The sequence below is a fragment of the Physeter macrocephalus genome, chromosome 4 (genome assembly GCF_002837175.3).
Source record: "Physeter macrocephalus isolate SW-GA chromosome 4, ASM283717v5, whole genome shotgun sequence".
NCBI classification, from domain to species: domain Eukaryota; kingdom Metazoa; phylum Chordata; class Mammalia; order Artiodactyla; family Physeteridae; genus Physeter; species Physeter macrocephalus.
In genome coordinates, this window is record NC_041217.1 from 123,122,488 (window position 1) to 123,138,808 (window position 16,321).

General features: G+C 39.8%; 1 long non-coding RNA gene across 2 annotated transcripts in view; it reads right to left on the reverse strand.

Moving 5' to 3' along the window:
* LOC129392085 (uncharacterized) overlaps positions 1-16,321 on the reverse strand; it is a 344,173-nt gene that overhangs the window by 307,450 nt on the left and 20,402 nt on the right. Inside the window, exons 3-4 of one of the 2 annotated variants that reach the window (XR_008617228.1) lie at positions 13,381-13,584; positions 6,386-6,492 (exon numbers count right to left, since the gene is read on the reverse strand). The exons of the other annotated variant lie outside the window; for it this stretch is intronic. This is a non-coding gene — a long non-coding RNA (uncharacterized lncRNA). Of the gene's footprint in view, positions 1-6,385; positions 6,493-13,380; positions 13,585-16,321 lie in introns of those variants that run through there. 2 annotated transcript variants of the gene reach the window in all.

Below are 16,321 nucleotides of genomic sequence, written 5' to 3' on the forward strand. Positions count from 1 at the left end.
AGAACTTATGACAATTAAAATGAGTTTGTTCAAGTACTTTTATATGGATTATGGTGGGAATCAAAATGGATACATTTCAAAGAATGATGAAATTTTTATGTCGATGTTCACAATTTTATGTAAACTATATATTTAAAAAATATATGAGAAATTTTTGAGGTCAACAAAAGTTTGAGAAGGGATATAAGTTTTCAAAATTTACTTAAGACTGCTGATTTAGAATCATCCAAAAAATATGAAATATGGTCCTAATTTAACAGCAAGTATTTTACATAAGAGTTATTTTTGTTTTTAGCTAAAAGAAGGAGCCTCTGAACATTTTCATATCCTGTTCAACTAAAGTTGTTTTTAATTGTACATTATGTATGTAACTGTGAGGCAATTCAGTAGAACAATAAAAGAAGAAATTCTTGTTTTATTAAACCTGGCAGAAGATGGATATGGTTTAATTTTATTATTATACCTAAGACTAATTATTTAGAGCTGAGATTTCTGGTTTTACTTAGAATTTTTTTACATACATGAAGGAACATATCTAGAATTAAAAATCTACACTGTTATATTTTTGAGGAATATAGGTCAGAAATATAGAATATGGTAGAATATGGTCAGAATATGGTAGAAATATAGAAACAAATGCTTGTCCATTTCTTTTGAAGATTATTGGTGATATGTACTGAATGTAGCATCTGGAAATCCAGATATGTACTCCTGGCTCCCTTTGCAGTGCCTCAGTGCCCACAAATAGTAAGTTTCCTGTAATCTTAATGATATTAGAATCCCAAGGTCACCATGGTGCCTGACACAGTACAGATGCTCAATGTCTCTTTGTTGAATTATTGAATGAATGAAAAAACTGGGATTCATTCATTTATGAGTTAGTCGGTAAGCCTTTTCCACTTTTAGAAATTTTCTATTAAAGTGAAAATTTACATTTGAGTTTTATCATCTGAACAATGGTTCCCAAAAGTCAGCCCATAGTCTGACTGCATTAATGTCACCTGGAGTGTGTTATAAATTTAACTTCCTGTACTCTCACCCCATATTACTAAATTACATACTTGAGGGGGTAAGGTCCCGGAATCATTTTTAATGGGCTCCCCAGTTGACTGTCATACAAGAATAGACAGGAAGCTGGAGAAGTGATTTTGGAAACAAGAAAAAAACAGGGCAGATCCATTCAGAAAATGAGAAAGCAGGAAATTCAGTCAGAGTCTCAGGGGAAAAAATAGTTTGGTCAGGGTACCACTGCTGGAAATAAAACACTGCCAAACATTTGTCACTCTGCTCAAGATTCAAATTCAAGGAAGAGAATGACTACGGGTCTACCATGGCTCATGTTGGTATCCCATTTAGGGTGGGGTCAGGGGCATGATTAATAGTTCTGCTAGAGTGCATCTGATGGAGAAGAGACTTTTTCACAAACATAAATCAAAATGCTGCTAGAAATCAGAAAATCTGTCTAGGAAGTCCCCAAAAAGTTATAAGTCTGTACACAATGGAATGGGGTGACTTATTATAAAGTAGCACATACTCTGTCAACAGAGAACCAAACACTAGACTGTCACTCAACCTGAACACTACAGAAAGGATCTCTGTATCAAGAGCAGTTAAATAACCTTGATGTTTTTCCCCCATTCTGAGTCTGTGGCTCTGTATTACTAACTGAATTCCAAAATTTTCCAGTTCAGTTTTTAAAATTAGACATTGTTCAGAATCCTTTGGAAAAACTAAACAATTGACTGCATTTAACTTTTTTGCTGTTACATGTTTAATGACAGAATACATGGTAAAGTCTATTGTAGGGAGGAATAAGTTATAACCATTTGCTCAGCTCTTGGCCCTTTTAGCCAGCTTGACCCTTTTCACTCATCATGTGCCCACTGTTCCATAAAGAAAAACCTCAGTCATCTTATCCCCTAGCAATGCTAAATGAGGAAGTTGTTAAGGAACCACCTGTTCATTCCCAAATGGCTTTTGCTTTTTTCCTGATTTTTTGGCTAAAAAAATTTTGACTCTGCAAATCTAATGTCTTTTCCTTCCTCTGACTTCTACAGATTTAAAGTTCATATTTGCCAATCCCTTTGGCTCACAGCATTCTCATAGTCCTGAGTAAGAACTGCCTACTTCTTGTCATCCTGAAACCTAACTAATAAATCCCTTTCTCCAACTTCTTTCATGTTGTCTGGGTCATTCACCAATTCCCATAGAAGCAGGTAAGTTTAACTATGTTCATAAATCTGGTTGGACATGGAGATGCTCACTGGTTAGCATCCAAATGATTAAATAACTGTAACCCCTCATCATTTTTCAGGAATTTAAATATATATGAGTTCAGCTTTTCTGACTCATGTCATTATTCTTTCAGTGATAGAATGGACACGGTACACTGCTCTGTGAAGAATACCTCATCACCTTTCCCAGTTCTCTGAATTTCATAGTGTTGACTAAAAATATCTTTTCACGAGAAGAGCCTAGAAGAACAGCACTCAAGAGAGTTGTTTTCCATCACATTGATCTCAGTCAGTAGACTCCACTGCATGACTGAGTTGCATGCTGCTAATAAATCAACAAACATTACATCTGTACTCACCTGCATTTCAGTGTTTTATCTGTGTGCTTAGTGATATTTAATGTTAAACTATGAGAGGAGTTGCCTTTTCTTTCTTTGTTTTGTTTTGGATTATTTTCTTTAATACATTTACCAATGACCAATCTCTTCAAAAATCCAAACATACTGATGATCTATGTAACATATCCAGGAAAATAGTTTTATTTCTCTTAATAAAAATATTACATATGCAGTGACTCAATTCGTAGACTATGAAAACCAACTTTCTGACAATATGATCAGGCTGCGCTTCACAGCTTTCATCAGTGCCACAAAAAAGTCAAATGTAAAATAGGCCTATAATAAAATTTCACTGGCTATTCACTGAATTCTATTCACACAGGGTGGTGATATTGGCTAAAGCAAATGAAAAAAACATAAAAGGTAAATCTTATGCCATAAGTTAACTCCTGAATATACTTTGGTTCCAGGTACTAAATTAACCTGATAATTATGAGAATTGTTGATGGTGTCTAATGCTAAAGTGTATGTACTCAATATACAGATAAATTCTCACCTGGCAAGAATATAGTTCCTGATTAACCGTTGAGGGATAACACGAAATTCTATAGCTAGATGTAAAAGGTGATAAGGGCAGAAGCACTGCAAAAAGGACATTGTATTATTCAGGGTTCTCCAGAGAAACTGAACCGTCTACTGAAAAAAAAATGCACAACGTGAGAGTTGTGAGTTAAGTTTTATTTGAGGTAAAGTGAGGACTATAACCCGGGAGACAGCGTTTTAGATAGCTCTGAGGAACTGCTCCAAAGAAGCAGGGGGCAAGGTCAGTATATATGTGATTTTGGTGAAGGGAGATACATGCAATCAAGCACACATTTTGGCAGAAAGTTGCTGCTAGTCTTGTGAAGGTTACTGCTAGTCAGGAGGAGCAGGTGTCTCCATTAATGATTTTAGTGCTTTTCTAGATGTGAGGAGATACAAGAATTTGGGCTCATAAAATCTTCTCCTGAAATATCTAACTACCTGAAGGCCTGTTCTGTCAGCTTTCCCTAGACCACAGAGTGCCTCATCCCTGATCTCTACCATGAACTCCTTTCAGGGTGTGTTGAAGGTCAGTGGCTGCAGCAGCTAGTGACTTAATCCTTGTCGAGGCAGATGGCAAGTGTCAATTTTTAGTTGGCACAATAAAAGAATGAGATGTATTATAAGGAACAGGCTCGCATGATTATAGAGGTTAAGTCATACCATCTGCAGTCTACACACAGGAGACCCAGGAAAGCGGTTGGTATAAATTCCAATCTGAGTCTAAAGACCTGAGAACCAGGAGTGATGATGATCTAAGTTTCAAAGGGCAGAAGACTGATGTCTCAGATTTAAGTCAGGCAGAGAGAGAGAATTTGCCATTTCTCCATCATTTTGTTCTACTGAGACCCTCAATAGGTTGGATGATGCCCACCCACAGTAGGGGAGGGCACTCTGCTTTATTCAGTCCATCAATTTGAATCTAGCATTAGAAGATCTGATTTGAAGTCCTGACTATATCACTATTCATGTCCTTGAGCCTACGTTTCTTCCTCTGAAAAATGAAAGTAGTAACACCTCACTCACAGTGTGATGGAGTAAGCAAATGGATATAAAGTAGATGTAAATGTACCTTGTAAATTTTAAAATGGTTTAGAAATATAAGGTACTATTACTTCTGTTTCTTGTTAGCGCCACACAGGAAGCTATCAAGGCCAGGAAAGTACAAATTTAAGACAAAACCTTTGTCGGGAATTCCCTGGTGGTCCAGGGGTTAGGACTTTGTGCTTTCATTGCTGAGGGCCCGGGTTCAGTTCCTGGTCAGGGAACTAAGATCTCACAAACCGTACAGTGTGGCAGAAAAGAAACAAACAAACAAACAAAAAAACCAAAAAACATTTGTCAAAGTGATTTCATTGGAGGAAACAATATAAACAAGCTTAATGAGGTGTCTTATGCTTTTGGACACATTTGTAGGTAAAATATTACCAAAAAGTATTAAATGAAAGCCTCTACTAAAGAGTTTATGCTAAAACAGATATAAATCCATTCAGTAAGAATTGATATAGATAGGCAAAACCAGCAATGCCTGAACTGTTATCCAAGTAAACTGTCTCAAAAATTAAAATAAGCAATTGGAATTACTATCTCAATACCAGGACAAGTGAATGTAATGGAAGTGCTTGTCCTAGAGCATCTAAATGTTCTTTGCCATATCCCTGTAAATACCTGGCTAAACGAATAACTTATTTCAAAAATGGAATAAGCCATTCCTTATGTCAGTGATAGAAAAGACATCTAGAGAAAAAGAAAGAATAGTGATGGAAATGAGCACACAGAATAGCTCCTACTTTAAAAGCTATGTAGACTTAGGCTTCCCAGAAGTCCCAGACCTGTCGTTCTCCTAGCTACTATCACTCCTTACACCAAAGCTGTCAGGTTTGAGTAACAGAAAATCTTCTGTTGCTTTCTCTGGTTACTGAGTTCACTGAGAGACACAATTTAACTATTCCACCTTAGTCTTGGTTCTTTCTTCCCTGACAGATCCACCTTCCATTGAGAATGATCTTCCACAGCATTGGGAAAGGAGAATTGGAGAAAAAGAGTATAAGAAATTTGAACTAAGGGTCTGGTAAAATAGTTAAATGATAAAATTTAAGGAAAAACAATTTCTCCGAATGAGAGTTTTCTCCCAAGTCTTCTTAAGTTGGTTAACACTCTACCAGTCTATCAGTCACTTAAGCTCAAGAATTTGCTCATCTTCGATCACCTTTGCTTCCTTTATCCCCACAAGTTATTAATTGCCAAATCTTATTATTTATAGGCATAGACTGTGGGAGTAATATCTCTTGTCTCTTCCTTTTTAGGCCCTTTTAACATTCAAGTTTGTTTCCACATTATTTTCATGAAATCATTACAACAGCATCCCAACTGGCCTCCCTCCTCAAATTTTTCTCACACTCTAATCTATGCAACACTACCTGATGTATCTCCCCTATTCACACCATTTTCCAAACCAAAATCCTTCAGTGGCTCAAAATGGCATACAAAATTAAGTCCAAATTTCCTAGGCTAAAAATTAAAAGTCTGAAAATTCCAAATGTCGGAGAGCTTGTAAAGCAATAGGAACTCTCAGATACTGCTGGTGGACATGTATACATAGGACTATTTTGGAAAGCTGATTCCCAGAATCTACTAAAACTGAATATGTGCATATCCTGTAACCCCCAAATTCTATACAAACAACAGTCATTTTGATACATAAGTTGTGGTGTGAATATTCTTACACTGGAATACTTATAAAACAATGAAAATAAACTACAGATACATTCAACCGCATGTATAATCTCATCAACAGTACTGAGTGAAAGAACTTAGACACAAAATAATAAATACTATCTAATGACATTTCTATAGAATTCAAAAACAGGCAGCATTAACCTATGGTGGTAGAAGTCAGTGGTGTTTCCTTCAGGGAGAAAGAAAGGCACAGTGTTTGAGAAGAGGCATGAGTGGGGTAATGTGTTGGTAATGTTCTATTTTTGAGACCTGGGTAGTTGTTTCTCTGATGTGCTAACTTTGTAACAATCCACTGAGCTGTATACTTATGTTGTGTGCATCCCTTTGCACATTTTTTTAAAAATATAAGTTCTTAGCTCAGCTCTTAAGGTTGACCACAATCCTCTCCCCACCTGTTTCTCCGATCTCTCTCTCACCTCACTAAATGTTAAGCTTCAAATATGTCTTAGTCATTTCTGGCCACTATACAAATTATCAAAGACTGGATGGCTTAAGTAACATTTATTTCTCACAGTATGGAGGCTGGGAAGTGCCTTCAGATCCAGTGTCTGGTGAGGGCCCACTTTCCGGTTTGCAGATGGCCATCTTCTTACTGTTGTCTTCAAGTGGTGGAAAGCAGAGAAAGGAAGCAAGTTCTTTCAAGTCTCTTCTTAAAAGAATGCTAATCCCTTAAAAAGACTCCACCCACATGACATAATTACCTCCTAAAGGCCCTATCTCTTAATACCATCTCACTGGCGGTTAGGGTTTCAACATATAAATTTGAGAAGAGGGAGGGAACAAATATGTAGTCCATGACAAACTCTACTGATTTATTCACTCATCCCAGAAAAGGTTCTATTTTTTTTCCCTGACCAGGGATTGAACTTGGGGCCACGGCAGTGAAAGCACCAAGTCCTAACCACTGGACCGCCAGGGAACTCCCCAGGTTCTGTTATTTTATTTTATTTTTTCAGTACGCGGGCCTCTCACTGTTGTGGCCTCTCCCGTTGCGGAGCACAGGCTCTGGACGCGCAGGCTCAGCAGCCATGGCTCACGGGTCCAGCCGCTCCGCGGCATGTGGGATCTTCCCGAACCGGGGTGAGAACCCCCGTGTCCCCTGCATCGGCAGGCGGACTCTCAACCACTGCGCCACCAGGGAAGCCCTGTTTTTTAACCTTGTTATTTTGCTCATGCCATTTCTCACTGAGAATAATCTCCCACATCTCTTCATATCAAAATCCTACCTGCATTGGCATAAAAACAGACATATAGAACACATAGATCAAATGAAACAGAACAGAAACCCAGAAATAAATCCATGCATATTTGGTCAATTTATAACAAAGAAGCCAAGAATATACAATGCAGAAAGGATGGTCTCTTCAATAACTGGTGCTAGGAAAACCACACAGCCACAAGCAAAAGAATGAGACTATACCACTATCTCACACCACACACAAAAATCAACTCAAAATGTGTTAAAGACTTGAGACCATAAAACTTACTTAAAAATTTTGGCTTACTTTCAGTAAGACCTGAAACCATAAAACATCTAGAAGAACATAGGGGATATGATTTTTAACACTGGTCTTGGCAATGATTTTTTTGGATTTAGTACCAAAAACAAAGGCAACAAAAGCAAAAATAAGTGGGACTACATAAAACTAAAGACTTCTGCACAGCAAAGGAAACCATAAACGAAATTGAAAGGCAACGTATACAATGGGAGAAAATATCTGCAAATCATATATCTGACAAGAGGTTAACATCCAAAATATATAAAGACTTCACAGAACTCAACAGCAAAAGCCCAATCTGATTTATAAATAGGCAGAGGAACTGAGTAGACTTTTTTCCAAAGAAGACATACAACTGGACAACAGGTATATGAAAAGGTGCTCAACATCACTAATCATCAGGGAGATGCAAATCAAAACCACAATGAGATATCACCTTATACCTGTTAGAATGGCTACTATCAAAAAGACAACGGATGACAAGTGTTGGAAAGGATGTGGAGAAAAGGGAACCCTTGTGCACTGTTGGTGAAAATGTAAATTAGTGCAGCCCCTATGGAAAACAATATGGAGGTTCCTCAAAAATTAAAAATAAAACTATCTTATAATCCAGCAATTCCACTTCTGGGTATACGTCTGAAGGGAAAGAAATCACTATCTTAAAAAGATATCTAGGGACTTCCTTGGTGGCACAGTGGTTAAGAATCCACCTGCCAATGCAGGGGACACGGATTTGAGCCCTGGTCCGGGAAGATCCCACATGCCGTGGAGCAACTAAGCCCATGCACCACAACTACCGAGCCTGAGCTCTAGAGCCCACGAGACCCAGAACTACTGAGGCCGCATGCTGCTACTACTGGAGCCATGCGCCTAGAGCCCATGCTCCACAACAAGAGAAGCCACAGCAATGAGAAGCCCGCGCACCACCATGAAGAATAGACCCCGCTGGCCACAACTAGGGAAAGCCCATGAGCAGCAACGAAAACCCAACACAGCCATAAATAAATAAATAAATAAATAAATAATTTAAAAAATATATCTGCACCCCCATGTTCATTGCTACATTATTTACAGTAGCCAAGACATGGTAACTACCTAAGTATCCATCAACAGATGAATGGATAAAGAAAATGCAAAACAATGGAATATTATTCAGCCGTGAAAAGAAGGAAATTCTTCCCTTTGCAACATGGACGGACCTTCAGGGCATTATGCTAAGTGAGATAGGTCAGAGAAAGACAAATACTGCATCATCTAACATATATGTGGAATCTAATGTGTGGAGGTTTTGCGCACATCATCAAGCAATTCTCAGACACCAGCTAGGTGTTCTACAATTCAACTTAATTCTGACACTGTCTACCCAAATATAGTATTAGATTCCACAAGTTAAGGGATCAATCCCACAAAACTGTCCTCCACTTCAAGTGCCAATCACAAACCTAGGTCATTACCTAGGCTTCTGATTAACTGGCTATAAATCACAGGTTCCCACGACCCTCTCCTTGGGTCCCATTAATTTGCTAGAACAGATCACAGAACTCAGGGAACTAGTCTGCTTGCTAGATTGCAGTTTACTACAAAAGATATTAAAGGATACAAATCAGCAGCCTCATGAAGAAGCACATAGGGTGAAGCCCTTAACAAAGGATTCTCTGGCCTAGTGGGGTTTGAGGCCGACTTAGTAGTATGTAGAAGCATTTTGGCTCACCACCCTGGAAGTTCTCCAAATCTCCTCATTTTGGTTTTAAGGAGGATTCACTATATAGGCATGATTGATTGAATCATTGGCCATTGGTGATTGATTCAACCTCCAGCCCCTCCCCAGAAATCAGGGGGTGGGACTGAAAGTTTCAACCCTCCATTTAAGGTTGGTACCCACAGTAACTACCCCAACCCACATTTTTAGGGGATATCCAAAAGTCACCTCATTAACATAAACTCAGCTGTGATAGAAAGAGGCTTGTTATGGATAACAAGACACTCATTTCACCTTTATGGCTCCGAAGTGTTTTCAGGAACTGAAGAAAAGAGACCAAATATTATAATAAAAGATGTTCCCATTGCTCTTATCACTCAAGAAATTCCAAGGGTTTTGAGAACTGTGAGCCAGGAAGCACAGACGAAGACCAAATATATACAAGAAATACATCTGAGTGACCAAATATATATTTCTTACAAATCACAATATCGCACAGCCCAAGACAAAATTGTGTTGTGAAACCAGAAGTTGTTTCTTCCCCAACTTTCTTCCATTTATCATGTCTTCCTCCACTCTCACCCCTGCCCATACTGTCTCCTTCCTCTTTTCCCTTCCTTCTCAGAGATCAATACTGACACAGAACTAACAGGATGTAGATAGATAGATAGTTAGATAGATAAATAGATAAAGATAGACAGACTCAAGATTTAGTATAAAAAATTGGCTCATGTTATTATGATGGCTGACAAGTCCCAAGATCTATAGTTGGCAAGCTGGAGACCCAGGAGGGCCAGTGGTGCAGTTCAAGCCCCAAAGCTGGTAGGCTTAAGACCCCATAAGAGCCAATGTTTCATCCAAAGATAGGAAGTGACTGATGTTCCAGTACATCAGTCAGGCAGGAGGAGTTCCCTCTTACTCATGGGAGGGTCTTCCTTTTTTTCTATCCAGGCCTTCAATTGATTGGATGAGACTCACCCACATAAGGCAGGGCAATCTGCTTTACTCAGTCCACTGATTCAAATGTTAATTTCATCCAAAAACACCTTCACAAACATACTAAGAATAATGTTTGACCAAACATTTGAGCACCCCATGGTCCAGACCAGTTGATACATAAAATGAACCATCACAACTGCCTTCCCAGCTTTTCCCTCTCATTTCTGTAAAAAAGTACTATATTGTTCCTTTAGAAAATTTATACATCTTCACTGTCAAATGTATAGATTGTATGGGATTGAACATTTTCACCTCCAACTCTAAAAGAGGACCCTAAAATGATCCAGATATTCTATCCACTTGACCACAGTGCTTGGTACAGAGATAGACAAGAGTTAATAGAGTTAATGGGCTAATAATAACAATCATTAACATAACAAATATTACCCCACTTAACCATCACAACACCCCATTGGGACATATGCTCCCAAAAAGAGAAAGCTTTGAGAGAAAACAGAAGCTTTGACTCTTTAACTGGATTTAGTAATGTAAAGATCTGACAACTGGAACTGCCCTCTCCATTATCCTCATAAGGAAAGTCAGCCTGAGAATAGAAGCAACCCAGAAGGGGCTCTTGGTGATATAATGAGCACTGAATCAAGCTGCACATGAAGCCAGGCTCACCTGTGGACTTTTCAGTTGCATGAATCAGTAAATTCCCTGTTTTTATTTAAGCCAGTTTGAGTTGGGTTACTGTCACTTGGAACAACAAAATTCATAACTGATGTAGAAACTGATACCAAAAGTAGGGTGTTGTAAGAGACAAACCCTAGAATGTGGAAGTGACTGAATCCATGTAAGTACAAAGTAGGAAACTGAGAATCCCTAGTGGACTAAGTAAATAGGATCAGGGATGTGCATGTAACCCAAGCCTAGCTACTGACATGTTAGGAAATATTAGCTGGGGCTTCTGGGAAAAAGCATTGACTCTTCAAATATATTTGATGGTATTGAAATATGTGAGCCACACAAAGGGAGCCTGGATGAGATAGAGACAATCTAAAGGAAGCACAGCCTGAAGACTGATCCTGGTAATAATTTTTGAATCCTGAGTCAAAGTGTATTAGTCTGGGTCCAGTTAGGAGACAAAAACCATATAGAAAGATAAACATGGAAAGTTTAATATTAAAAGTTATTAAACTATACTAAGTGAGTAACTATAAGACATAGGCAAATTGTATATGGTACCCTAGGGCTGAGGAAGAATATCTAAGGAAGGATAAAACTTGGGAGGGGGCCTCGTCCCCAGGGCTGGGGTTCAGACCATCTAGAAGAAAGCATAGTTTGTTACACTAGATAACTCAGAAATGAACTGGGTTTCCCAGACTGGAGCTGTTCTGCAGTTGCTGGGCAATTAGGAAGCAACTCTGTGGAGTGCAGATAAGGAGCAGGTACTCTGCAATGGTAAAGGATAGAAACCTTCTGGGCACAGTCAAAGCAAGCAAGGCTTACAGAGGGAGCAGTGGCTGGCTTGATGGAAATCCTCTGGGGCACTGGCAGTTTGCACAAGAACTTACAAAGGGAAATGGAGCACTGATTCAGACAGGAAGGCTTTAGAGTGCTAATTTCCATGTCAAGTGCACAGCAATTAGGTTATTGCCAGGCCAAGGTTGAAAGGTTACCAAAGGACCATGTTTTCTGGGCACATGACTGGGATAGAGATTCGCCTTATACCCACACTGCTAGCCCACTAGGCATCAGCCACACAAGGTAGGAGAGCACCTTCCTCCTGCAAGGTCCCTCCAGTGCCCTCTACTGAGAATGCTTAACACAGGTCTCACTTTAAAGGAGAAAAACACTAAAAGAAACTGAAAGTTGAATTTGAAGCCGAGAGGCAATAATTTGATAAGTGGCACACAGGTCATGAGAGCCAATAAATTCCATTTTTGTTTTAGACACTTTCTACTGTATTTTCTGAATATTGCATTTGAAAGACTGATGACTGATATAAGACCCAGTCCTCATACCATCAATAGCTAAGTTGAGTTTTTCATTGAACATTGCATTCTTTCCTGACAGTCTTTCTGCCACCATTTCCTATCCAAAATCTTTCTGCCCAGGTGTCGTTTTTTTAGTTAGAATCCTACTTTTGTCACTGATGTACATGTTAGCCTATCAATAACATTTTTATTTTAATAAGAGCATTCAAGAAAATGAGGGTTTTAAAAGAAAAGGATGATGGAGTTTTTAGGTACCTTGACTAGTTGATAAAAAAATACTTTAGGGACATTGGTACTTTGGGTTCTTCTCTGATAATTACACTATTATCTATAATATAGTCACAATTTTCCAGTCTTTCAATTCTGTCTGGTCCTTCTAGAATTCTACAGTGGCAACAAAACATGACCTAATAAGGAATGATTTATTTTCGGTATGAAAGAAAAGAAATCTAAGTAAGCAAAGACTATTTAGGTAAAAAGACAATTGCTTTTTATGCTTTTTTAAAAAAAAATAAACAGAACTGCCAGGGACTAGAATTAAGCAGGCAAAAATTTTACTCAATACTCTTAGTGATTAAAATACTTATTTTATGGAGGACTCCAAGGGATTTATAAAAGTCCTTAATTGGACAATACTGGCCTTTTGAAAAGCTGGATTTTAAAATTTAGGTATATTTTATATTTATATGATGTTTTTAGTAAACATCAGTAATTTTTCCTAAACTCCTTAGTAGTCCTGTATATATAATGGTAAAGCTGGTCATTTTTATTTCTTGATAAGTGTTTCTTAGTCCTAGGGCTTTATAACCACAAAGTTTATTATTAAAAAGTTTTAGTTCACCTCAAATACTTTCTGTATTATTTGGAAAAACTACCTAGGGGGAAATTCATGTAAGAAGAGTAAACCCAATTTAACAGAAAACATGGAAAATTGTTGACGAAGTGCTTTATGTGTGCGTGTGGTTGGCCCAGAGGAAGCATCGGACTGGCTCTGGGAGTGGGAGGCAGAGTGAAAAGATGCAGTGCCTCCTCCACTGTCTGCTTGTGTTGGATAAATGGATCATTTTATTGTCAGGTTGGTTGAGACTGAATGTCAACATTATACAGGAAGATCCCAAAGGTATGCAGTACAGGGGATGCTGTTGCAGCTTCCTTCGCTTGATGCTATTAAATGAGCTCACAGTCTATAAGATAAAACTTAGAAAATCTGAAGGTCAATAAGTGCCTAGTTTTACAGCATGAGTTTAAGCTCAAACTCTTCATAACGTTATGTGTGCTTCTATGGAAAAACCGTATCTAAAACAACACTCTGACAGATGAAATTTACCAGAGAAATGAAACAAAATTTACCTGTGAAGTGCTGTACCGATTGGTAGAGGTTTTTTTTCCTTTCAATAACAATAGGAGGGGGACCTTCAAGATGGCAGAGGAGTAAGACGTGGAGATCACCTTCCTCTCCACAAATACATCAAAAATACATCGACGTGTGGAACAACTACACAACACTGGCAGAAGACCTCAGACTTCCCAAAAGGCAAGAAACTCTCCCCATACCTGGGTAGGGCAAAAGAAAAAAGAAAAAACAGAGACAAAAGAATAGGGACGGGGCCTGCACATCTGGGAGGGAACTGTGAAGGAGGAAAAGTTTCCATACACTAGGAAGCGCCTTCACTGGCGGAGATGGGGGGTTGAGGGGAAGCTTCGGAGCCACGGAGGAGAGTGCAGTGCAGAGGGCAAAGTGGAGAGATTCCCGCACAGAGGATGGGTGCCGACCAGCACTCACCAGCCCGAGAGGCTTGTCTGCTCACCCGCAGGGGCGGACGGGGACTGGGAGCTGAGGCTCGGGCTTCAGTCGGATCCCAGGGAGAGGACTGGGGTTGGCTGCATGAACACAGCCTGAAGGGGCTAGTGCGCCACAGCTAGCCGGGAGGGAGTCCGGGAAAAAGTCTGGACCTGCCTAAGAGGCAAGAGACGATTGTTTCGGGGTGCGTGAGGAGAGGGGATTCAGAGTACCGCCTAAACGAGCTCCAGAGATGGGCGTGAGCCGTGGCTATCAGCTCGGATCCCAGAGACAGGCATGAAACCCTAACGCTGTGCTGCAGCCACCAAGAAGCCTGTGTGCAAGCATAGGTCACTATCCACACCTCCCCTCCTGGGAGACTGTGCAGCCCGCCACTGCCAGGGTCCTGTGATCCAGGGACAACTTCCCCAGGAGAACACATGGCGCGCCTCAGGCTGGTGCAACTTCACGCTGGCCTCTGCCGCTGCAGGCTCGCCTCACATTCCAATTATAACTACCTACATACCCCTCCCTCCTCCTGGCCTGAATGAGCCACAGCCCCCTAAGCAGCTGCTGCTTTAACCCCATCCTGTCTAGGCGGGAACATATGCCTAAGGGCGACCTACATGCACAGGTGGGGCCAAACCCAAAGCTGAACCCCAGGAGCTGTGCGAACAAAGAAGAGAAAGGGAAATCTCTCCCCAGCCTCAGGAGCAGTGGATTAAATCCCCACAATCAACTTGATGTACCTGCATCTTTGGAATACCTGAATAGACAATGAATCATCCCAAAATTGAGGAAGTGGCCTTTGGGAGCAACTGTAGACTTGGGGTTTGCTGTCTGTGACTGGTTTCTGATTTTTATGTTTATCTCAGTGCAGTTTTTAGGGCCTATTATCATTGGTAGATTTGTTTATTGGTTTGGTTGCTCTCCTCTTCTTTTTTTTAATTATTATTTTTTATTTTAATAATTACTTTTAATTAACTAATTAATTAATTTCATTTTTTCTCCCTTTTCTTCTGAGTCATGTGGCTGACAGGGTCTTGGTGCTCCGGCCTAGTGTCAGGCCTGAGCCTCTGAGGTGGGAGAGCCAAATTCAGGACACTGGACCACCAGAGACCTCCCGGCCCCACATAATATCAATAGGTGAGAGCTCTCCCAGAGAACTCCATGTCAACGCTAAGACCCAGCTCCACCCAACAGCCAGCAAACTCCAGCGCTGGATGCCGAATGCCAAACAACTAGCAAGACAGGAATACAATGACACCCATTAGCAGAGAGGTTGCCTAAAATCATACTAAGTTCACAGACACCTCAAAACACACCACCGGACATGGCTTTGCCTACCAGAAAGACAAGATCCAGCCCCACAAACCAGAACACAGGCACCAGTCCCCTCCACCAGGAAGCCTACACAAGCCACTGAACCAACCTCACCCACTGGGGGCAGACACCAAAAACAATGGTAACTATGACCATGCAGCCTGCGAAAAGGAGACCCCAAACACAGCAAGTTAAACAAAATGAAAACAGAGAGAAATATGCAGCAGATGAAGGAGCAAGGTAAAAACCCAGCAGACCAAACAAATGAAGAGGACAAGGAATCAATAACAGAATAGCTGAACAGGTATTCAGATAAGAACAGAAGAACAGATAAGTGACTTGGAAGATAAAACAGTGGAAATAACTACTACAGAGCAGAATAAAGAAAAAAGAATGAAAAGAATTGAAGACAGTCTCAGAGAACTCTGGGACAACATTAAACTCACCAACATTCGAATTATAGGGGCCCCAGAAGAAGAAGAGAACAAAAAAGGGACTGAGAAAATATTTGAAGAGATTATAGTTGAAAACTTCCCTAATATGGGAAAAGGAAATAGTCAATCAAGTCCAGGAAGTGAAGAGTGTCCCATACAGGATAAATCCTAGGAGAAACACACCAAGACACATATTAATCAAACTATCAAAAATTAAATACAAAGAAAAAATATTAAAAGCAGCAAGGGAAAAGAAACTAATAACATACAAGGGAATCCCAATAAAGTTAACAGCTGATCTTCCAGCAGAAACTCTGCAAGCCAGAAGGGAGTGGCAGGACATATTTAAAGTGATGAAAGGGAAAAACGTACAATCAAGATTAATCTACCTAGCAAGGATCTCATTCAGATTTGACGGAGAAATTAAAACCTTTATAGACAAGCAAAATTTGAGAGAATTCAGCACCACCAGACCAGCTTTACAACAAATGCTAAACAAACTTCTCTAGGCAGGAAACACAAGAGAAGGAAAAGACCTACAATAACAAACCCAAAACAATTAAGAAAATGGTAATAGGAACATACATATCGATAATTACCATAAATGGAAATGGATTAAATGCTCCAACCAAAAGACAGAGACTGGCTAAATAGACCCGTATATATGCTGTCTACAAGAGACCCACTTCAGACCTAGGGACACATACAGACTGAAAGTGAGGGGATGGAAAAAGATATTCCATGCAAATGGAAA